The sequence below is a fragment of the Rhinopithecus roxellana genome, chromosome 12 (genome assembly GCF_007565055.1).
Source record: "Rhinopithecus roxellana isolate Shanxi Qingling chromosome 12, ASM756505v1, whole genome shotgun sequence".
NCBI lineage: Eukaryota > Metazoa > Chordata > Mammalia > Primates > Cercopithecidae > Rhinopithecus > Rhinopithecus roxellana.
In genome coordinates, this window is record NC_044560.1 from 64112 (window position 1) to 87532 (window position 23421).

General features: G+C 49.1%; 1 long non-coding RNA gene, 1 other non-coding gene and 1 pseudogene across 2 annotated transcripts; 2 read left to right on the forward strand and 1 right to left on the reverse strand.

The window, feature by feature from the left end:
• Positions 1 to 2912: 2912 nt before the first annotated feature.
• LOC115892428 lies at positions 2913 to 3076 on the reverse strand. Its single transcript, XR_004052318.1, has one exon. It is a non-coding gene; the product is annotated as a U1 spliceosomal RNA (small nuclear RNA).
• Positions 3077 to 8897: 5821 nt separating this feature from the next.
• Positions 8898 to 9845, forward strand: LOC104674047 (annotated as a pseudogene).
• Positions 9846 to 14959: 5114 nt separating this feature from the next.
• Positions 14960 to 21688, forward strand: LOC104674044. The gene is made up of 4 exons (XR_749593.2): positions 14960 to 15107; positions 18114 to 18201; positions 20298 to 20880; positions 21396 to 21688. It is a non-coding gene; the product is annotated as an uncharacterized LOC104674044 (long non-coding RNA).
• Positions 21689 to 23421: the final 1733 nt, after the last annotated feature.

Below are 23421 nucleotides of genomic sequence, written 5' to 3' on the forward strand. Positions count from 1 at the left end.
AAATTTTTTTTAGAGACAGGGGTTTCACTCTGTTGCCCAGGCTGATCTCCAACTCCTAACCTCAATTGATCCTCCCTCCTCAGCCTCCTAAAATGCTGGGATTGCAGATATTAGTCACCATACCTGGCTTCATTTTCTTATTTTAATTTTATTTAAATCATTATTAATATTATTGTTCCTAAGATAATTGGGGCAGTGACTCCTTTAACATTTTGGAGACCTAATTTTTCTATTCACTTCACCGAAAGAGTATGGCAATTTGTTTCATGAGAAAATATCCTGTATTTATAAAGCAGGAAAATTCCTTCCACCAAACTAGGGGGCATTCTCAAGAAATGAACTGTGCTAAGTAACATCACTTAAGGTGAAAAGAGAGGTCCATGGTATCTGCTAACAATGTTTATCAGTGAAGGAAATAAACGGAAAAATATGAACATCATTAGATCCTTGGAGGGCCTTCGTTGCTGAAAATCTGAGTAATATTGTGATACCATTTTGAGTCCAGCAGGACATTCTCTTTCCAGGGCATGTAACAGTGGTGGGTGAATAGTTTCTTTTCATTTATTTTCATTAAGGGTTGAACTTCCTTAATGTTCTGGAGATTATTAAATTTGATTTGTATGATTGTGAAAAGTGCTTATATTGCTGATTCCATTGCTTTTATGTGATCATATAAATCTTTTCTCTCCTTTCTATAGTGTGGTTTAAACTTAATCCTTAAAGGACATGTATTTGAATTTTTCAGCTGGTTAGAAACCTGAAGGCCGGGCGCGGTGGCTCAAGCCTGTAATCCCAGCACTTTGGGAGGCCGAGACGGGCGGATCACGAGGTCAGGAGATTGAGACCATCCTGGCTAACACGGTGAAACCCCGTCTCTACTAAAAAAATACAAAAAACTAGCCGGGCGAGGTGGCGGGCGCCTGTAGTCCCAGCTACTCGGGAGGCTGAGGCAGGAGAATGGCATAAACCCGGGAGGCGGAGCTTGCAGTGAGCTGAGATCCGGCCACTGCACTCCAGCCCGGGCGACAGAGTGAGACTCCGTCTCAAAAAAAAAAAAAAAAAAAAAAAGAAACCTGAATACACCAATCAAAGAAAACTGCTCCTTACATGCTACAGATTTAGTTTTCTTCCTGTACTATGTCTTTTAGATATAGTAAATTTGTTCAAGCCAAGAGCTCCTATGGAACAAAGTTGGGTGGAAGGGGGGACATTGAGTAGTAAGATCACTCTTGCAATAGAGATGCCACTCTTGCAGATATTGACAACTATTAGACCCATAAAATTTTTAACAAATATTGGAAAGACAAGATATGAACAACTTGTCACTGCTGCAGTCTCAAGTATCAGGAAATACCATTATTCTCAGGACAATAAACAGACAATAAAAAAGACTCACAGACCAGATTAGCTGTCATGTATCACCAAACAGGGAGTAGATCCTTGTCAACACGCCCCAACAGAGATTGTCCCCAGAAATTCACTTCATAACCTCAAAAGCAAAAACCCACACTGATGGCAAAAAATGATGCAACAATGAGAGAGAGAGAGAGAGAGACGTGTTCTATAGCCATACTTAGTGGGTAAAAGTCAAAGAGCTCAATTTCTGCTCATGATACTTAATAGAACATAGGGAACCTGAGCCAATAGCTCAATGGGCTCAGATCTGCACCAAGTGGCTGTGGGATGCAGGATTGTACTGTCTCCAATAATATGTCCCATATGGACTGATTTTTTTTTTCTTCTTTTTTTTTTTTAGACAGACTCTCACTCTGTTGCCCAGGATGGTGTGCAATGGCACGATCACTGCAACCTCTGCGTCCCGGGTTCAAGCGATTCTCCTGCCTCAGCCTCCCGAGTAGTTGCGATTACAGACACACACTACCACAAAACCAATTAGATACTTCTGGGAGTTAAAAAGAGATGAATTTACAGTGTCATTTGAGAAGGGGTATTAAGGAATTTGCCAGGGTACTGACCCGTGTCAGGTGTAAACCGCAGGTTGAGCGAGAGCTAAGTATTTTATGTCCATGAAGGTGATCAGTGAGGGCCTGAAGAAAGAAGGACAGGGGAGGACACTGGCACCAGAAATAGGAAAGGGCTGCTTGGAGGTGGGAAGGATGGGTCGGGGTGCTATCTAGAAAATTGCCTGGCAATGGATGTAGGATGTGTAAGCGAGACATCAAACAAGAAGCTGTCTTTTAAATAAGTCTGAAGAAAGACAAGATATGTAAACGGCAGGAGACAGTAGGGGAACTGGACCCGGCTCCACATAAAACTTCCCGCCTTATACTTCAGGGAGGATCGCAGCGCCGATCGGCCAAGACAGGTGAGACTGCGGTTCTGACCTGCGGGCCTGGATGAATGTGCGCTAGGGCACCTGGGCGCCGGCAGAGCCCTTCCCCTACGCAAAGTAAGCGTGTTATGTCTACAACCCAACGGGGACAGGAAGAGCCCCAAAGGCCTTGCATTTTTCCCAAAGAACAGCGCCCCTCTGCGTAGTTTCTACCTCGCTCTCGGAGGTGAGAACACATTCCCCGCTAGCACAGAAATCCTACAAACTCCTGTGGGGGCTGCGGTTAGAAGCAGAGGCTGCCTAAAAGGTGACTGGGGGCTAGAAAAATACGAAGATTTTCACGGAGCATGAGAACCCCAGAGATTGGAGACCTTGGACCAATCTCTGCAAAAAGCGGCCCCTCTTAGAAAAGAAAGAGCTGTGCAGCCCTCGTTCAAGATAGCTTGTGTTAAAACCGCTGACACTTCTTTCACCTCTAGAGAAAACGCGACGTGCTACTTTCTACTGCCTAGGCACCCACTGTAACACTAAACTTATGAAGCCTTGACCCAAAACACAAACCAAAAATAGAAAAGGTCATTCATCAGTGTACTAGTCTACTTTTTAAACTACAAAAAGCCAGGGGAAAGCGCGAACGCAGTCCCCCACTACCACAAATTATGCAGTCGAGTTTCCCACATTTGGGGAAATCGCAGGGGTCAGCACATCCGAAGTGCAATGGATAAGCCTCGCCCTGGGAAAACCACCTTCGTGATCACGGTATCTCCCCTGCCAGGTAAGTATGAGTTCCTGCCCGGCCGCCCCGCCACAGCCTCATACGTCCCACCCTTTACACTCACGGTCACTTGCCACGCGCACTCCCGAGCCCTTCTAGCCCTGACACACAGCTGGGATTCTCAGGTCCGACCAGCGGTCCTGAACCCGTTCCATGGCATGGAAACTCCTTCGTGGCGAAGCAGCAGGTGGCCAAGCAGCAGCCCCTGCGCTGCCTCATCTACATAGAAGTCGCCCTACCCGTGATGTCACCGACAGTGCCTTTCCCAGTCCTCGTCTGCCTTTCTGTCACTCAGCCGACCAATCCGCTGCTAAGAGCCGGCAAGGGGAAGTGACGTCTGCCTCTCCCTTTTTTCCTCCCGCCCCGGTGTCTGTTCTCTCCCAAAGAAGCAGATCCTTAGCCTGTGTTGCGGAGACTTTTCCGCGGCCAGATGGATCCTGGACACCCTTCTTCAAATAATGGCTTTTAATTCGCAAAAACTCTTGTGCGGGACGTTTAGGATTACAAAAGAAACCGGTTCTCTTCACACCCTTATCCTTGTGATGTAGCATTCCGCTTGAAATTGGAAGACGTTTAATATCAGAGAGAAACCATATTTATGAAAGAGGCAGGTCAGATGACTGCAAACCAGCCTTCCTTACTGGTTTTATCACTGGTAATGTTATAAAGACAGTTGTCCAGTTTCATGAATCTTGTAGGGTTTATTGTTTTGTTTTGTTTTTTGATGTTGTTGTTGTTTTCCAAATTCAGTTTTGTAGAAAAACATGCTGCCCCAGAAGAGATGATTGGACACTCTCAACGTGGTGTTGGACTTTGTCATCTCTTGCACAGGCATGTCCAGACCTTTGTCCTTAACTTATGTTAGTTTTTTATATTCTGCAAAGGCAAAACCAAAATCATCCAAATTTGACACAAATACCCGGGATACATCTTATTTGAGATGTTTAACAAATGTCTGGATCATCTTTTCTTACATATTATGCAGGAAACACTGTGAAGTAAGCAAAGTTGGGCTGCTCAAGTCAAAGACCATTTGCATATTTAGAAGTAGATTTGAGACAGGAATAATCTAGGTGGTCACAGGATAACAAATTTTAGGCAGTAGATTTACATGACTTGAGGCTATGGGCTGATTAAGACGCTGAAAACCCAGGGTGTGGACCAAGCTGGCTAAGACTGGACCCAATGTGGTGCTGGATTAGACGTAGGTTTTACCTAGGCCCCCATTATATGCTCATTAACATACTAAATCACACACCCACCAGTGGCATGACGGTTCTGAGATCATTATTTGATGTAAAAATGGATGGCACCACAGTTCCGAGAAATCTCCACCTTTACCTGGGAATTTTCATGAATATTCCACTCCTTGGTTGAAGAAACCCATCAAGATGAAACCCCAGAACCCATTGTTCTGTCTTGGATATGCCCAAACTCCCCTTTCTTGAGTGTGTGCTTTTTGCTTTGCGATAAGTCTCTTCTTTCACTATTTGCTGACTCATCCTTGACTTCATTCTTGAGGTGGTGTCAAGAGCCTGGACACCACAGCTGGGGTCGAGATCCCACCAGTGTCCGGGAACCTCTCCCAGCTCACCAGTATCAGATTCTATTCCATTGCTCAAATCACAAAACATGGAGTGGAGAGTTCTCCTTTATGGAGACCATAAAGTAAAGATTCTGTGGGATGGTGATCAGTTAGGTCACTGGAAGGCATAGCAAAATATTGAAAATGAGGGATTAGGTGACAGTGTAGTATCTGCTGAATACTAAATACTTGATCCGGGCCCCATTTCCTGGAGATTGACAGGGAGACACATTGTCCAGGCAGTAGTGGAGAAATACTTTCTGGTATCTGACCAGCCTTTGTGGAAAGAACTGGCACCATCCTGCAGATGTAACCGCCTGATGGGTTCTTCCTGCCTAATATACACACAAAATCAATTCATGGAGACCACAGCATTGCAGTAAAGAGTTTCATTGACACAGGCCAGCCATGACATGTGGGAGACAGAGTTGTTACTCAAATCAATCTCACTGAAGGCTTGGAGGTAATGGGTTTTTCAGACAGTTTGGTGGGGAGGGGGCTAGGGCTTGGGCAGTGCTGATTGTCGGGGATGAAATCACAGGGGTGTGGAAAATGGCCCTCCTGCATTGAGTCAGCTTCTGGGTGGGGGCTAAGGGACTGGTTGATGTTCGGGCCAAATGGTGCCATCCAGTAGTCAGAAATGCAAAAGCCTGAAAAGACATCTCAAGAGGCCAATCTTAGGTTCTACAATAGTGATGTTCACAGCAGTTATTGGGGAAGCTGCAAATCTTGCGACCTCTGGAATAATGGCTGGTAATCATTGAACGAGGCATACATCTTAGTAGAGTTCAGGCCTCTTTCATCCTTCTAACTTGGTGGCCTTTCATGAGTTTTACAGGGGTAATTTAGTTTTGGGGAAGGTTATCATTGAAACCAATCTTTTTGACTGTCCCCAACCTTTTTGGCACCAGGGACTGGTTTCACAGAAGACAATTGTTCCACGGAAGGGGGTGGTGGATGGTTTCCAGATGAAACCGTTCCACCTCAGGATATCAGGCATTAATTACAGTCTCATAAGCAGTGCACAATCTGGATCCCTCACATGCGCAGTTCCCAGTAGGGTCTGAGCTCCAATGAGCATCTAATGCTGATGCAGATCTGACAAGAGCTCAGGTGGTAATGCTTGAAGGTCTGCAGCTCACCTCCTGCTGTTCGGCTGGGTTCCTAACAGGACATGGACCAGTACCTGTCTTGTGGCTCTGGGGGTTGGGGATCCCTGATTTAAACTATAAACTCCCAAAGACAGCTTGGGAGAAATTACACAGGAATGAGCAAAGACAGCTAGCCTGTGAGGCTAAAACCAAGATGGGGCCAGCCATGTCAGCTTTCTCTTATTGTCAGAATTTTGCAGAGGTAGTTTCTGAGGGACTGTACTGGACACTTGTTAAATACATGAGACAGATTTTATTGTATGTACTACAATAGGCAAGAGAGGCCAGCAGAGAACTGAGCTCAACCTCAAATACAGCAGGAGGAGTTGAAGATTATAGCCAATTGGCAAGATAAGAAAGTCAGTGGATGGAAAATTACTAAGAGGAACTTGAATAGCTATCAAAAGTGGTTGGGAGGACTCTTGCTAAACTAGACTCAACAGTATTCTTTTCTAAAACTGGACTTGGCAGGCCAAGAACTAACAGAGAAAAGGGCTCAGAGGAAACTACCAAGGTGTGGTGAACGATGGAGTCCTTGTCAACTCTACACTGAAGCTTCTGCAAATAAACAAAGACCAACCAAATGGAAAAAAGCAAAGGCTATTTATTCCGAGCTTGCTATAGCAGGGAGTCAGTCACTGTGACTTGTGTTTTGGCAGAGACTTGAAGGCAGTCAGAAGGGTGGGAAAGCTGTTTAAAAAGAAAGGCTTCAGGTATGCTTGGACTGGAGGCTGTCAGCATGGCGAAGCTGTAGATAGATGAAGAAAATAAAAATATTTTACCCCAGAATGTATTTCTTTGGCATATTTTAAGATGGCTGTCAGAGAGCCAGCAAACAGAAGTAACTGCAAAACTGTCTTTTGTAGGGGAAATTTACACCTGCAGAGAATCTGCATTAATCTGGCCTTACCTTGTCAGGATTGAGAAATAAAAGTAAGCCCTAGGCCCTACAACCAACTGAACGGACTCCCTCTTTGCTGACAGGACCTCAGAGAAAACTTGAAAGCTGTTTCTGGCTATGGCAGGCTAGGAGGTTGCACATGCCCCCTTAAAACCCCTCCCTCACTAACTGCCATTATGAGGTAGGAGAACAGCAGAGGGAATTGGAAGTTGGATAAAAGGCAGAATGAGTAAAAGCAGAAACAGAAGCAAGGTGATGGGGTGGGAGAGCAAGAAGCAAGATAAAAGGCAGAAGTTGAGCAGCCAAAACAAAAAGTAAGATTAAAGCAAGTAAGCCCGGGCACGGTGGCTCACACTTTTAATCCCAGCACTTTGAGAGGCCAAGGAGGGCAGATCACCTGAGGTCAGGAGTTTGAGACCAGCCCGGAAAACATGGCAAAACCCCGTCTCTACCAAAAATACAAAAAATTAGCTGGGCATGGTGGAGCACTCCTGTACTCCCAGCTACTTGGGGTTCAAGGAGCATCACTTGAACCCGGGAGGCAGAGGTTGCAGTGAGCCGAGGTTGCGCCACTGCACTCCAGACTGGGCAACAGGGCAAGACTCTGTCTCAAAAAACAAACAAACAAACCAGAAAAAAAACAGCAAGCAAGGACCCCATGGCCAGCAAGTTCCAAACCAGTAAAGGGGCAGCTCCTGAGAGTTAGGCATTGAGAAAAAAGTATCCTTAACATGACTCCATAGGATAATTAGCTCATTACAACTCATGCATATGGACTGCATATCATGCATGTACTTAAAAGTATGGGATGGAGGCAACGTGCAAGCACACAAGGGCCAAAGTAACTAAGCAACCCACCTATCAATCAAAAGACAAACACTGGCTAACGACTGGGCATCCCTGTGAAGAGAAGAAAAACAACCACATATAAAAAGACCCAGAGTACACCAAACTCATATGGATCTCATCTCCCAGAGGTCAGCCCACTCTTCCTACTCTGAGAGTGTTCCTGTGCTTAGTAAATTTTTGCTTTGCTTTGCTGCTTTGTGTGTGTCACGTGCAGTTCTTTCTTTGGGACACCAAGAGCCTGGAAATGCACAGTACCCTCTGGTAAGAATTAGGATGTTTTTCCTAAGGGTTAACAAACCAAGCCTTTGGAAAGACTTGCTTCACTACTGTTACCAACCAACAGCCTGATGCTTTCCCTCCCTTTCGTGGTTTTGACAAAACAAGCAAGCAGCATTCCCTCCTAAGAGACCGTCGACCTAGGAATGATTCTGGCTAGACTACAGAGGATGTACAGTGAGGGCTTTCATGTCCTCTGCTTCAGCTTTTGACTCCACTCTCAGATGATTGCTAATGCCACCATTTTATGAACATGGGCCCCATGGAGAGGCACGAAGCTCAAATGCACATCTGCACATTGTTCCTCTTATAAATATTCATATTGGGATATGATTTGGTGCTGCTCCCCTGAAAGACACATTTGAAGAACGGACTCAAATTAGAAGCATTATAAGCACTATAATGTAGCAATGGCTCATCCAGCTCTCTACACTATAGAAAGATCTGTGGTGTAGACATTTCCACAATGACCAAAGATATGTGTACAAGAATGGTGACTGCAGCATTCTTTGTAATCCTAAAACCATGAAACCAACCTCGTCTCAAAAACATTTTTTTTTTTTTTTTTGAGATGGAGTCTCGCTCTGGAGTCCCCTCCAGGCTGGAGTGTAGTGGTGCGATCTCAGCTCACTGCAGCCTCCACCTCCCAAGTTCAAACGATTCTCCTGCCTCAGCCTCCTGAGTAGCTGGGACTACAGGTGCGTGCCACCATGCCTGGCTAACAAAAACATTTTGAAAAGGGTTAAATAAATCCTGCACAAACTGAGGAAAAATACTGTTTTCAAAAATGATGGAGAGGATCCCTGTCATGATGAATGATTCCACTGGTCACGTTATTGATAGAGCAATCGCGAAATCCAGGCACATCCTGGAGGTAATACTGGACTCCTACTACTAAAACATGAAAAAATGGACGCATGTAAATTACTCGTATAAGCTTATAACAGACTGAATTAGAATTTTATCACACCAGAAGTGGGTTCCTAGGTCTCTGTCTCAGGATTCCTGGCCCTGGTCAACAGGCTCGGAAGAGGCCGATCTGGAGGACAGAACGGAAGATCTAAAGGTTTCCAATCTCATGATGTGGAGATGTTAAAAGCCTCCGATCCTAAGGTCCTACTGTGCCGGGGAGCGAGTGTCTCGAGCTGGATCCAGCCCTGAGCCTTCATCTGGAGAGTTCTCTGCACAAGTTCAGAGAGCAGGACAACCCGCAGCAATGGTTCTCAAGAGGGGGCAACTTCGCCCTTCACGCCTCTCCCATCCTCGCTGGGACACGAGGCCACGACTGGGGGAAGCGGGGAGGGAGAATGTTAACCCCCCGGCATGTATGTAGTCAGCGGAGGGACGGGTGCTGCTAAACACCTCACAACCCACCGCGGGAGGGCCCCTCCCCCGCCCCGAAGTAGCCATTCGGCAGAGGTGGAGAAACTCGCGTGTAGATCAATGCCCACGCACTTGGCCGGTGGAAAATCACTAATGGGTGACCAATTGGATTTGAGGCTAAAACTCCAGCGTCAGAGGGAACTCTGGAAGTTTTGTCCGGAGCAAACGCAAGGGTGGCGTTGCCTTCACCTAAGATGGGAAAATGGCAGGTGTCACAGGTTGCAGGGGAAGGTGGGAGACCAGCTGAGGGCCCCGGAGCTTTCCTGGAAAGAGTTTCCCATTCCGCCCGTCTCGGTTTCTGCATCCGTCTGATTCCTTATGATGTTGAGGGTGCCGGGGTCTGGGTCCTTTATGATGCAGAGGGTGCCCCCGTCTCACCCCCGGCGCCTCCCGGCTCCCGCCGCCTCCTGGCAATCTGGTGCGCGGCTCCGGACCTGACGACCCGCGACCGCCTCGTCACTTGCTTCCCCTCGCAAAAGCGCATCTCTAGTTCAGTGGTGAGCTGCGGCCGGGTCGCTGCAACTCGCTGCAGGACTTGGGACTCCTGGCCTTGGTGTCCCTCTCGGAGCGCTCGGTGTGTCGCCTGCAGGCTCTCTTTTTTTGAAGAAAGCAGGGAGGGAAGAGCCTTGTGAGACGACTCCTGGAGCAAAGAGCTGTGGAGGAAACAAAACAAAAGCTATTTCCCCACCAAAAACCACCCTTTGGGATTGCAGAGAGCTGGCAGGAATGGTGGGGGGCCCTGCCCACTTGAAACTTTGTCTACTGGGCCTGGATCTCTGGGTGGCCTAGGCTGCTTTGGTCCTTCTTGAGCTGAGCTGGGCTGGGCTGGTGAGGGGCGTATTGTCCTGCCATCTAGTGGCGAGTTCTGGGACTGCAAGCTATAATGGCCCAGGCGCTGCCTGTAGTGGAGCCGTCCATCCCAGGGCGGTGGCCCCAAGCCCCTGGTCATGCCACGGAATCACCAAAGGAAGGTTAAAAACTACATAGGCTCCAGACTCACCCTACACCTAGTGAATCAGAAATCCCGAGGCCTGGAAATAAACATTTTAGCTTTAGCATGTAGATTCCCTAGGCCCTATGTCAAAACTCTAAATTATTGACTTTGGAGTAGGACCTAGAAATCGGAATTTTTTTTTTTTTTTTTTGAGACGGAGTCTCTCTCTATTGCCCAGGCTGGAGTGCAGTGGCCGGATCTCAGCTCACTGCAAGCTCCGCCTCCCGGGTTCCCACCATTCTCCTGCCTCAGCCTCCTGAGTAGCTGGGACTACAGGCGCCCGCCACCTCGCCCGGCTAGATTTCTGTAATTTTTTTAGTAGAGACGGGGTTTCACCATGTTAGCCAGGATGGTCTCGATCTCCTGACCTCGTGATCCGCCCGTCTCGGCCTCCCAAAGTGCTGGGATTACAGGCTTGAGCCACCGCGCCCGGCCGAAATCGGAATTTTTAACAAGAGTACTCCGGTGACTCTTGTAAGCAGCTTGACTTGAACACCACCAATTCAGCTGCCTGCAAGATAAATGAGGCAACTGTGGGATGTAGATTATTTTAAAAGCTGATACAATAGTCGGTCATATTACTAGAAAAAGTCCAGGTTAAGGGAGGATAGCAGTTAAAAACAACTGGGTTCAAATCCTACTTTTGATATTACTAGTTATGTGACCTGGGGCCAGTGTCTTAACTTTTTCCTGCCTCTGTAAAGTAGGGATAAGAGTACCTGTCTGCCAGGATTACAGCAAGGACTCAATTAGATGGCAAGTAAAGGGCACAGGGCCTGGCCCTTGGGAAATGGGCCCTGTATTGCAATTCCACTGCTTGGGTCTGTTTGGGAGCACTGTGTCCTTATTTCAGTGATGTATTTATGAGAGGATTGTCCAGAGAAGGAGGAGATGGAAGGGGAGACCATGGAAGAAGGACAAGGGGCATGGAGTAAGGCTTGAGGGTCTGTAATGGGGTTGGGGGAAGGAGATGTTTTGGGAGGGAGGCATTTATGCTGCTTAAAAAACATAACAGGCCAGGCGCGGTGGCTCACGCCTGTAATTCCAACACTTTGGGAGACCGAGGCGGGCAGATCACCTGAGGTCAGGAGTTCGAGACCAGCCTGGCCAACATGGCAAAACCCTGTCTCTACTAAAAATACAAAAATTAGCTGGGCGTGGTGGCAGGCTCCTGTAATCCCAGATATTCAGGAGGCTGAGGCATGAGAATCACTTGAACCCAGGAGGCGGAGGTTGCAGTGAGCCAAGATCATGCCACTGCACTCCAGCCTGGGTGACAGAGCAAGACTCTGTCTCCCCAAAACAAAACAAAACAAATAACAGAGAGTCAACATGGAAGAGGGACCAGGAGGTAGAGTGATAGGAAGTCCCCGTGAGCAACTGGAACTAAGAAGGGCACAGGCAGACTCAGTACAGTGAGCTCACAGCCACAGGAGCCTGCAGGCCAATGCTGCGTGAGAAATCTGTTGGGTGCCATAAAGCAGTGGTTCCCAACTGTGGCTCTTATGTCCCTCATGGAATGTGACCTGATTTGGGGAACATGCAGATGAGCATTTGCAGGAATATTTATTTGTATATTTATGTGCATACTTGGCACATAGAGGCACACATGTCTGTACCCACATCTATGTATTAGAAAAAAGAGCCAGCGTCTTAGGCCTGTGGTTACACAGACATGGGCAGTGATGTCAGGTCTGGGCCCGATTTAAACTAGGCAGCTATTATGCCAATAATAGTAGAGCTGGTTCTGGATGTGGTTGGAATAGTCAGGGTGGTCTTGAGGAGCCCAGCCTCAGAGGAACTTTCTGCTTGGGTTTGGAGACTGACGTCAGTAACCTGGACTGGCTTTCCCATGAGTGAGGACTCCATCCCAGGGCCCTCACTCTTGTGTCACCAAGAGGGTGTCTGCAAAGTTACATTTTTAGCAAGCCAGTCTGAAGCTTCTGGTGACCTCGATTCTGGAGTTTGTTGGGGTAAATGACCACAAAATCAAATGAACCCGCCCACCTGACACGCGCCTCCTGGACTCTTTCACTCTTGTTTTGTTTGTATTTCTGTTCTTCACAGCACCTGCTGACACGAGATGTATGTGTTTGTGCATTATTTCAGGCCAGAGCCTGTTTTGTCAGTAGATCTATTTCACATAGTGCTGGCATAGGGCACACACCCATCAAGCGTTTGTTGAATGAATAAACGATGGAAGCAACTTTGATAAGACTTGCTCCAGGTGTTTGTGGATACCAGTTGTATGCCCATCTATCTCTGCGAGGCTCCTGGAAGAGCATCTTGCAGCAAGTGTACCAGGGCTCTGTGCTGTCAGGATGGTGTTGGCTCCATCCTCTCGGCTCTGGGCTGATCTCTATCCTGAGCTAGAACTGGAGTGGTCCTGGAGAGGAGCCTGGCCAGAAAAGAGCCATGTGGAAACCCTGTGAGGAAACCAAAAGAGGGGCGACGGTCCTGGGGCATCCAGATGGTGGCATGGCAGTGAGGAGACACAGAGCCATAACTTGCCCACAAAAGCAGCCTGGCTTCTGACTCTGCAACTGTCACAGGCTCAAAGGGACAGCATTGTAACCAAAATGCAGATTCAGTTGCTCGCCACTTGCAGAGTCTAATTAACAAGAGCTAGGTATGGTATAAAGAAAGTGACTTTTTATTCCAAAGCTAGCATAGGGAAAGAAGTACAGGCTTCCTGCCTTAAAGGGTTCCGCCTTGCCTTTGGAGCAGAAGAGGAGTGCTTTTAAAAGGGGCCCACACAGGGGTGGAAGTGAGTGGGGGAGTGGGGTGGTCCACATGATACTTTGGTGCCTTATTTACTGGGACTCGAGTTGGCATCTTCATGGGCATACTTTGGGTCATCAATCAACTGTTATCTATGGAGGCAATCTCCTGGTGGGTGAGAGTTTTGCTCTGGAGATTCTAAGCACATGGTTAGGTGAATTTCCCTGTAGGCAGGGTGTGGTGAAGAGGAGGTAAAAGGCTATAATTGCATTTCTAAAGAGCTAAGTAGGAAGTGGAGAACAGGGAGAAATGGAGAAAAGAAGAGAAAAGAATAAAGAAAAATAGTAACTCCTTGTCTTTTTCCTGGAAAAATGGGGGCACTTGGTTACTTATCTCTAGAAGCAAGACTGGGTCAATTAAAAAAAAAAAAACAGAAGAATTTAGGATTCTTTCATGCTTCCAAGTTGTTCTGTGTAATGCAGATACAGTCCTTAAAATGCACGCGAGAGGTGTGTGAGAATGTGTGTGGTGTAGAAGCTGGGAGAAAGCGTGGGAGTCACCTCAGTGTCAAGGCCAGTGGACGGTGAGTCACTTACCTGGGAATCATCTCCAGTCAAGTGGACAGTGGATCCCGTACCTAGGGATCTTCTCCAGTCAAGTGGACGGTGGGTCACTTACCTGGGAATCTTCTCCAGTCAAGTGGACGATGGGTCACTTACCTGGGGATCTTCTCCAGTCAAGTGGACGGTGGTTCACTTACCTGGGGATCTTCTCCAGTCAAGTGGACGGTGGTTCACTTACCTGGGGATCTTCTCCAGTCAAGTGGACGGTGGTTCACTTACCTGGGGATCTTCTCCAGTCAAGCATGTGGAATCCAATTCTAGTTGTCTTTAGCTGGTGATGGGAGTAGTGTGTGAGACTCTTACGGGCTGAATTGCATGCCCTCAAAATTCATATGTGGAGTACCTAAGGGTGTATTTGGAGATCGGATCTTTAAAGAGGTAATTAAGTTCAAATGAGGTCAGATGGGTGGGCCCTAATCCAACATGACTACTGCCCTATATGAAGAGGCGATTTGGACACACACATATATGGAGAGGCAACCATAGATGGACCACAAGGAGAAGATGGCCATTCGCAAGCCAAGGAGAGGGGCCTCAGAAGAAGCTAACCCTGCTGGCACCCTGAGGTTGAATTTCCAGCCTCCAGGATCATAGGCGAGTCCATGTCTGTTGTGCAAGCGCCGTCGCCTGTGACACTTGATTATGGCAGCCCTAGCAAACTAAGACACAAAGAAATGGGAATGGCAGAGTGGCGGTGGTTAGCGTGTCACAACCAAACCACAGAAAGCAGGGGTGGACGTGGCCTTGGAGACGATTGGATCTGAGAATAGATTAGTTGTCCTTGCCCCCCTCCCCGATCTAGGTATCCGTCTCTGGGTGGGCCCCATTCTCTCAGGCATCTCCTTGCGGGTGGGATGCGGCAGCCTGCAGCTCTAGGACCCATGTACAGCTTCAGATCCGAAAGAAAGCGGCAGCTCACCTCCACCTGCAATTCGAAGCCCTGTCAGAAAGGATTCTGATTTTCGCCTTTCAGATTTGGAGTCTACTCCTGGGCCTTTCATCATGGGCAGGGCTGCAGCGCTGGATTCGTCCAGCCAGGATCCTGCGACCTCCCTGAAGGCGGGGTTGGGGGTGAGGTGGGGGCAGCAGGATCCTAAGGGTACCGAGATCAGCGGCACCCCCACCTCCAAGGACTTCACAGAGTCGGGGCGGAGCAGTTCCCTGAGGCCAGCCAATTGGGAGGCAGTGGTCTCAGCATTTCTCCTCTCCATCCTGATTCGTTTCCACCCAGGAATTTCCCATGAAATCCAAACCACCAGGCGCGAGGCGGCTTCCCACGGGGAGGTCCCCGGCCGCGGCGGGGGCGCAGGCAGGCGGGTCCCTGTGAGTGAGTGGCGTGGTGGTGGCTGGGGACGGCCATGTGGCGTCATGGTGATGGGAGGGTGTCCATTCTTTTTCTTCCTTCTCTAGGACTTGAGGTGGGACGTGGAGGAACAGGGTCCCCTCCTGGTTTGTCCACCCGGCCCAGACCTCCATTCCTCACCCAACCTACCGCTTCAGAGCCAGGAAAAGACCTCAGAGAACATCTGCTCCAACTCCACCAAGGCTCAGACAGGGTAAGGAGTTGGCCCCATGTCACACAGCCTGGTGTATGTGGCAGAGTCTGGGTGACAGTCAGCCCCACCAGGTCTTCCAGCTCCAACCTTGGTAAGAAGGGGAGGAAGGCTGGCACACCCAGCTGCTGCCAGGCACTGCCACTAATGTGCTGTATTAGTGGCAGGGCCCAAATCACTTGCCCAATTTGGACGTGGGCAAGTTTCCAAAATGTCCTGATTGTTTCTTGTTGTCTATTTTTTTTTTTTTTTAATGATGGCCTGTAATCCCAGCACTTTGAGAGGCTGAGGCAGGTAGATCACCTAAGGTTAGGAGTTCAAGACCAGCCTGACCAATATGGTGGAACCCCGTCTCTACTAAAAATACAAAAACTAGCCAGGTGTGGTGTTGCATGTTTGTAGTCACAGCTACTTGGGAGGCCGAGACAGGAGGACTGCTTGAACCTGGGAGGCAGAGGTTGCAGTGAGCTGAGATTGTGCCACTGCACTCCAGCCTGGGTGCCTGAACAAGACTCTGTCTCAAAAAAAATAAATTAATTAAATTAAAAAATAAAAAAATGGTGATGATGATGCAGGTGTGGTGCAAGATTAGCTACTGTAAGTACTCACCAAACTAGACCTTTCTAAGTCCCTAAATTATTACCTTGTTTTAAGTCAGGAGCTCACGGGCCGATGGGGCTGTCTTTACCCTTTAAACCTATAATTTACGAGCAACATTCTTCTAGGCAGAGGGTGTGGATCCAGCTTCCAACTGTGCAGTGCTTAATAATGAGGAGATCTTTTCCACCCTGGGGACATCTGGCTTCAGGAAATCTTACTGTAAACAGCTGGGTGTGACCAGCCAGCTTTAGGGCCAGGGCTGTAATGGCCCAGTGGGTTTGAGCCCAGACTCCGCAGAGAGCCGGTCTGCTGAGGCTGAGGTCCTACCTGCCACTCACTAGGGTGGGACACTGGGAAATCTATGGAACACTCCATGCCTCAGTTTCCCATCTGTCCAATGAGGAAAACAACGCTTATCTGAGATTGTTGTGGAGATTAAATGGGCAAAACCACACACAGCTGTGATTCTCAATCAGGGATGATTTTGTTCACCCGGGGACATTTGGCAATGTCTGGAGAAATTTTGAGTTGTCCTGACTGGGTAGACAGATGTTGTTACTGGCATCTAGTGAGTAGAGGCCAGGGATACTGCTAAACATCCTATAAGAGTGATCTGGGCTTGATGCGGTGACTCATGCTTGTAATCCTAGCACTTTGGGAGGCCAAGGTGGGAGGATTGCCTGAGTGCAGAAGTTTGAGACCAACCTGGGCAACAAAGCGAGATCCTGTCTCTACAAAAATTAAAACGAAACAAAATAAAACAAAAATTGGCCCAGAATGTCAGTAGTGCTCACTGAGGAATAGTGGCGTAAAGGACAGTGTGATGGTCCAATCAGTATTGTTGCTTATTAGTCCTCAGTTCAAGGTTGGATGTTCCTGAATTCTCAGTTCTGTTTCTGGCACTTATGTGAGCTGCTGGGTGCTTGGTCTTACGTTTTTTCCCCTGTCTGAATATCACAGGGCTCCTCTCCCTTGGAGTCTGCCTACCCAGCCCCACCTGCAGGGGAGAGGAAGCCTGTATTGGTAAAGAGGAGGCCTCCGCCAGGCCACTTTAGAGGATCCACTGGCTTCGAAAGTCCTAAGAGCTGCAGGGCACTCTTGGGCTGCTGTTCTATCACCTCTTAAGAGCTGGAAAATCAGTGCATGCATTGTGTCCTCAGCCCATGAGGCCTGAGTGGGCTGACTCCACCCTTGGTCAGCTTGCAATCCTATCCAAGCCAGTGGGATTCCACCCTGAGACTTTGCTAGAACCACCTGGCGAGAGGGTCTCTCTTGTGCAGGGGTTGCTGGCTAAGACAGTGTTTGTCTTGTGGCCATTTTGCCAACAAATGGGGGCAATCTTTCCAAAAATTAACTGGTATATAGGACAGCAAACCCAAGAGGTGAAGAAGACTGAGCATCTTGAAAGCATCATCGGACACCCTGGCACCAGCTGTGTCCAAAGCCAGCTGTTGACCTTGACTGTTCTTTACATATGCTGCTTCATTCCCATTTATTGTATTTTCAAACCATTCTTTGAGTGGGGTTTCAGTCACTGGCCACTGGCTGTGTTAGGCCATTCTTGCATTGCTATAAAGAAATTCCTGACACTGGGTAATTTATAAGAAAAGAAGTCTAATTGGCTCATGGTTCTGCCGGCTGTATAGGAAGCATAGTGCCGGCATCCCCTTCTAGGGAGGCCTCAAGGAGCTTCCAATCATGCTGGAAGGCAAAAGGAAAACAGGCACATCACATGGTAAAAGCAGGAGCAAGAGAGAGAAAGTAGGGAGAAGGTGCCACCGTTTACAACAACCAGATCTCACGAGAACTCACTCACTGTCACGAGGCTAGCACCAAGAGGATAGTGCTAAACCAGTCATTAGAAATCGACCTCCATGATCCAATCACTTCCCACCAGACCTCACCTCCAACACTGGGGATTACAATTCTACATGAGGTTTGGGTGGGGACAAATATTGGAACTATATCACTGGCTCATATAGAAATTCTACCAACCCTTCAGTATTTTGTTTATCTATCTATGTTTTCCTGGAGCCTTAATTTTTTTTTCCTCCTTAGCCAGATTGGAAGTTTCTTGAGGGCAGGGCTTGTATAGTAAACTCAATCCCCTCTGGATGCTACGAGGCAGCACAGTTCCGTGGAACTTTCTGTGACAATGAGGATGTTGTGTATCTGTGCTGTCTGGTACAGCAGCCACCCACTAGCCACCTGTAGCTACAGAGCACCTGAAATGTGGCTAGTGTGACTGAGGAACAGAGTTTTAAATTCTAATTTAATTTTAATTCATAATTTGAGTAACTACATGTGGCCCATGGCTGCCATATTGGCCGGCACAGCAGGGTAGCGTCTTGCATGGGCAGCTGTTGCTCTTTGAATTTGTATATGTTTCTCTGTTCATTTGCTTAACAGACAACAAGTGTGTGCTGGACACTGGGAAATGTGGTCCAGGAGCAGTCACAGTCCCTACAGACTTCCCACAAATTACCGTAATGCAAAAGTGAGAATGTGGAATGTCTCAGAGGAGACCCAGATGATAGCCTCTGGAATTCAGTGGAGATCCCTCGTGGTCCAGAGAGATGTTGCGGGAGGGGTGGGACTGTGTAAGTCTCCTCAAGGGCGATTAGTCAAACACCGAGATGAACTGATCCATCTGCGCTCTGCTGAGGAGCCCTTCTGGGATGTAAGTCCCCATCTGAGAGGCAGCTGGAGGGGACAGGGCCTAGCAGAATAGGGTTAATGCAGCCAAAGTTCAAGTTCTGGCTCTATTAGCAGTGAACACTTGGGAGAGTTCCTTCACTCACCGACTCTCATCAGTATAATAGTAATAGCATGAACCCATCGGGATGGTTTTAGTATTAAAAGAGATACTTGTGCAAAGCCTCAGCATACAGTAAGTGGTTGGAACAAACATATGCACAGAATCTTAGCTGCCAATTATGAGGACTCAGCTCTCTCCTCCTGGGGGGGAGGGCGCTGTGAGGCTTAGAGAGACTCAGGGAGACCCAGCCCCTCACTTCCCCCTCGCATGAAGCTCTACCCTTCCCTGGGGGCTGGGTCTTCCTTTCTTGACTCCCCCCAATGCCAGGGCTGCCCGGGGTGCCGGAGATCAGCCACAGAAAGAAGCTCTGACTGGTTCAAGTGAATCGAGGGGAACCAGACATTTCCCACCGGCTTGATGAAGCTGCTCTCCGGATTCATTCGCTACCACTGGGAATCAGCAGCACATCTTGCAACCAGCGTGGCTGAAAACAGGCATCTTGGATAGATTCTACCTGACATCTTAGTTGGCAGCCAATCAGCTGTGTCCTGGCTACCCTAGTGCCACCTCATAGGTCCATTACATCGGGCTATAGCCTGATAAATCTGATTTAGCCATGAGCCAGAGCAAAGGGAAAGAGCGAACCGTTTGCAGAAGGCGGGGCCTCATGTCCAGGCGTAGCACTTAGGAAGTACTCATTACATCCGGGATGACACAGATGCCTGGGAGCCAGGTTGAGGGTCCTGGGAGGGGGCAGAGGTCCAGCAGAGGATCTGCTGCCTGGCACCCCTTCTTTACCCTCAGGAGATGAGCCCCTCACCCCCAGCACTCCAGCCTCAGGGAGTTCTTTGTAGCTGTGGGGCTCTGCCCCTCCTACCACAGGACCTTTGCACACACTGCCCATGCTATCTAGAATCCTCTCCACCTGCTGAACTCCTGCCCACCCGGGCCTCACCTTCCCTTTTCTATGTCAAATCCCCATGTGAAAAGATATGAAAAGCCCTCTGACTACCAGCTTACCTCTGCTGTCAAGACTTACTATGGTTGTCTGGCGGTGGTGGCTCACACCTGTAATCCCAGCACTCTGGGAGGCCGATGTTGAGGGGGATCACTTGAGCTCAGGAGTTCAAGATCAGTCTGGCAACATAGTGAAACCTCTACCAAAAAAAAAAAAATTAATCAGGTGTGGTGACATGCCGGTAGTCCCAGCTACTCAGGAGACTGAGGTGGGAGGACTGCTTGAGCCCAGGAGATTGAGGCTGCAGTGACCTATGATCCTGCCACTGCACTCCAGCCTGGGTGACAGAGCAAGACTTCATCTCAAAAAAAAAAAAAAAAAAAAAAAGAGAGACTTAGACCACAATGACACTTGGTGGAGACACTTGATGGATTATTTAATTCATGTCTGTCTTCCCCACCAAGGGGATAGTGGTTGGGCAGGATTTTTTCACCCTTTTGTCTCCAGCATCTAGCTCAGGGACTGCCTGCCTGCCTGCCTGGGATGGTCTTGCCCCAGATCTTTGCAAGGCTGGTTCCTCAGAATTTAGGTCTCAGCTCAAAAATCCTCAAGGATCCCCCGCCCTCTACTTGAAGTCTGGATCACACTTGTCACTATCTGAAATCAATCACCTTGGCCACTGCTGTGTTTCTTATCTCCCTTCATGACCTGTGTAAGTTCTGCCACTGGATCTCCAGCACCAAGGACCGGCCCTCGTTCCCAGGAGGATTGACTAATACAGTATCTGTGGTCAGCCTAGAGAAACTGGCCGTCCCCAGTCTGTCTTTTAGTGACTTCTAACTTTCTCGTGTCCTCCCCATTTAATACACACTTCCAGAGTGCTCGGCCCCTGCCGACATGAGCAATGGGCAGGGCGTCCAACTGGGTTCCTGCCCCATGAGAAGCACACAGCCTGGTTTGGGGAGGTGGGGCTCCATCCGGGCTGTTCGGATGCCTGAGTGGAGCCCACAGACCAGCCCCCACCTTGTGTGGTTAGGGCTGTGCTAGGAAGGCCGATCTGTGTGCCATGACCTTGGAACTCGACGTGAGATCACTGGACCGGCAGCAGCACCTGGAAGCTTGTTGGAAATGCTGATCTCAGGTGGAACTCCAGAATTCCCACACTGCACCTGCACTCCCCAAATACCTCCCCACCAGACGATCCCAGGGCTTGGGGCAGTCCAAGGAGCACCTGCCAGGGCGCCTGGGGTCCCACCGCTAGAGATCCAGCCCAGCAATCTGAAGATGTAAGTGCCCCCAGGAGGAGTGACAGAGTGACACAAATGACACAAGGGGAGGGGACGTGTCAGGTGTCCCCTCCTACTGCAAGTTCCCAGGGCTGAAGGCAATGCCCCCACAGGGACTTTTCTAGACACTCCGAGTGCACTTGAATTGCATTTTGAGTGATGCTACCTGCTAAGGTAAATCCTATGCTGGGAGGTGGGGGCAGGGGGGTTCACTAACATTGCAGGGGGGCGAGGGTTGGAAGAGTGTGTAATTATGAGGATGAGCCTGGGATTTGGAGGGAGATGGACTGGGTTTGGGTCCCTGCCCCGGGATGTCTTAGCTTTACAGAGCTGGGCAAGCCCCTCCACCTTTCCGATCTCAGCTTCTCCATCTATGAAATGGGTTCATAATCTCACAAAGAGGCTGCTGGCAACACTAAATGAGAAAACACAGAAAAAAGCCCCCTCCGCCATAAAGTGCTGTGCAGTAGTATTTATTGTTACTGTGTTAAAATTCACTCTCGGGGAAGTGATTTGGGGCCATGGCCCTAGGAACCGCGTCTTTGTTCACAGTCATCCCATTTCCTCTGCAGCCACAAAAGGCCTGCGTGTGTCAGGGCTCGGGAGATTCTCCTCGCTGGCCATCGGCAAGAATGCCAGACTCAGAGGCTGCCATTGCCCACAGGGTTTCTTCTCCTTTCCATTCACAGCAGGAAGAGCCCTCCGGAGCCTCGGAATGCAGAGTGGAAGTGGTGGTGCCCAGGACGCATGGGGCTCTGATGGGCAGAGGGAGGTGGGCCTGAGCATGGGCCTTCTTCTCCCCAGGTCAGAGAGGCCTGGGTGCCCCTGGAGGGAATGCTGAGGTCACCTCTGGCCAAATCTTCCTGTTCTGCCAGGACCCAGCCCTGTTCAGTGACATCAAGCTTTTGGATCCCTGTTCTGGGGCCCTCCTCCCTGGCCGGGCCCTTCTCTCCACTTTATTGGGTCCAGATTGTTGTGTGGCTTCTCTCCTCCTCTGCGGCCTGAGGTCCGAAAAGAGCGATGCTGACAGACAGACAGATTTCTCAAAGAAAGGTCCTGCTCAGCCAAGGACAAAGGGGCCTCGCAGAGGCTCCTGGGGGTGAGAAAGCTGAGAGTTTACCAGGCAGGTGCCTTCTGCACTCACAGGTACAGGCTGCAACAGCTTTCCAAGAAGCACATCCACTTCGTCCCCAGGTCCAGATGCCACATCGCCCTGCAGGGACCAAGACCACACACAGGCTGCTTGGACAGGATGTAGTGGGTCACTGTCCTGGAGCTGGCCCCTCTGTAGCCTGTGACAATCAGCTCGAGTCTCTCTGCCAAGTCTCCGCCTTCTGTTCTTGCCCACCCTTGAAGCGGAGTTGACATTTTGGGTTTTTCCAGCAGACAAAGCTCACCCAATCTGACACTGTGGAGGTTGTTAATTTAACAACCAACCCGGCCGGGCGCGGTGGCTCAAGCCTGTAATCCCAGCACTTTGGGAGGCCGAGACGGGCGGATCGCGAGGTCAGGAGATCGAGACCATCCTGGCTAACACGGTGAAACCCCGTCTCTACTAAAAACTACAAAAAACTAGCCGGGCGAGGTGGTGGCGCCTGTAGTCCCAGCTACCTGGGAGGCTGAGGCAGGAGAATGGCGTGAACCCGGGAGGTGGAGCTTGCAGTGAGCTGAGATCTGGCCACAGCACTCCAGCCTAGGTGACAGAGCGAGACTCCGTCTCAAAAAAAAAAAAAAAAAAAAAAAAAACCAACCAACCCATCCTCATGTTGAGAAACCAGCTCCAAATGCTCACCTGGCTGTCAGGGATAGGGAGCCTCATGGGTGAAAGAGGGATATGATGGCATAATTTAAACCAAAAGAGACATTGGCGGTTACCCGTGTTGCCCCAGGCCTGCTGGCCTCCTACTGTGAGTGTTTCAGGTAATTCCATCTCTGCCAGTGACCTCCAGTTGTCCACTTGTCCCCAGCAAGATCGAACCATGTAGCTGGCCATTTCTGACAACTTGGGTTTTGATTTGAACGTTGGTTTCAAATCATCAGCTCTGCGTTCAAGTGCCCTGCTACAATTCTGGCTCACTCTGCAGGAATAAGTGCCTGCTTGGGCGCACTGCCATTGCTGCCTCCCAAAAGGCAGATTCTGGGGTCCCAGCTTGTCCAGGCTGGATGTGGCTTGGGAGTGACCTGTGGCACCAGGTTGGAGGGAGGTCTCACCTCTCCTTTCTGAGCTGTGGATTGCAGCTTCAGGACCCTATGGATGAGGCTGAATGTCATGAAGATAATGGAATTTGGAGTCTCAACAAAGCCAAGCCACATGCCAGAGATTCGCCACCTAGGGCCCAGGATCAGAAGTGTGTCCTTAGGAGGCCAAACATCCACCTGTCTACCAACTAGACATTTGGTCTCAGATAGCAAGAAAGGCTGTGCTTATGTGGTTAGGGGAACACCATGGTCTTAGGCATGAGAGAGGTGTAATTCTCAAGTTCATCAGAGCTTGGCTTCCCCCATGAGACGAAACAATTTGCCAGGTTGAAGAACACATGCTTTGAGGGTTCTCAGAGGCTGACACCTGTTGTGAATCTTGGAAACTCAAGCCCCAGTGCAAATGGCCTCAAAGGAGATCAAGCATCATGGTTCCAACAAGAGACTCGCTTTGATAACCCGATGTGTAAGTAGAACAGCAATGCATCGGTCCTTCCCTAATCATCACATGGCTGT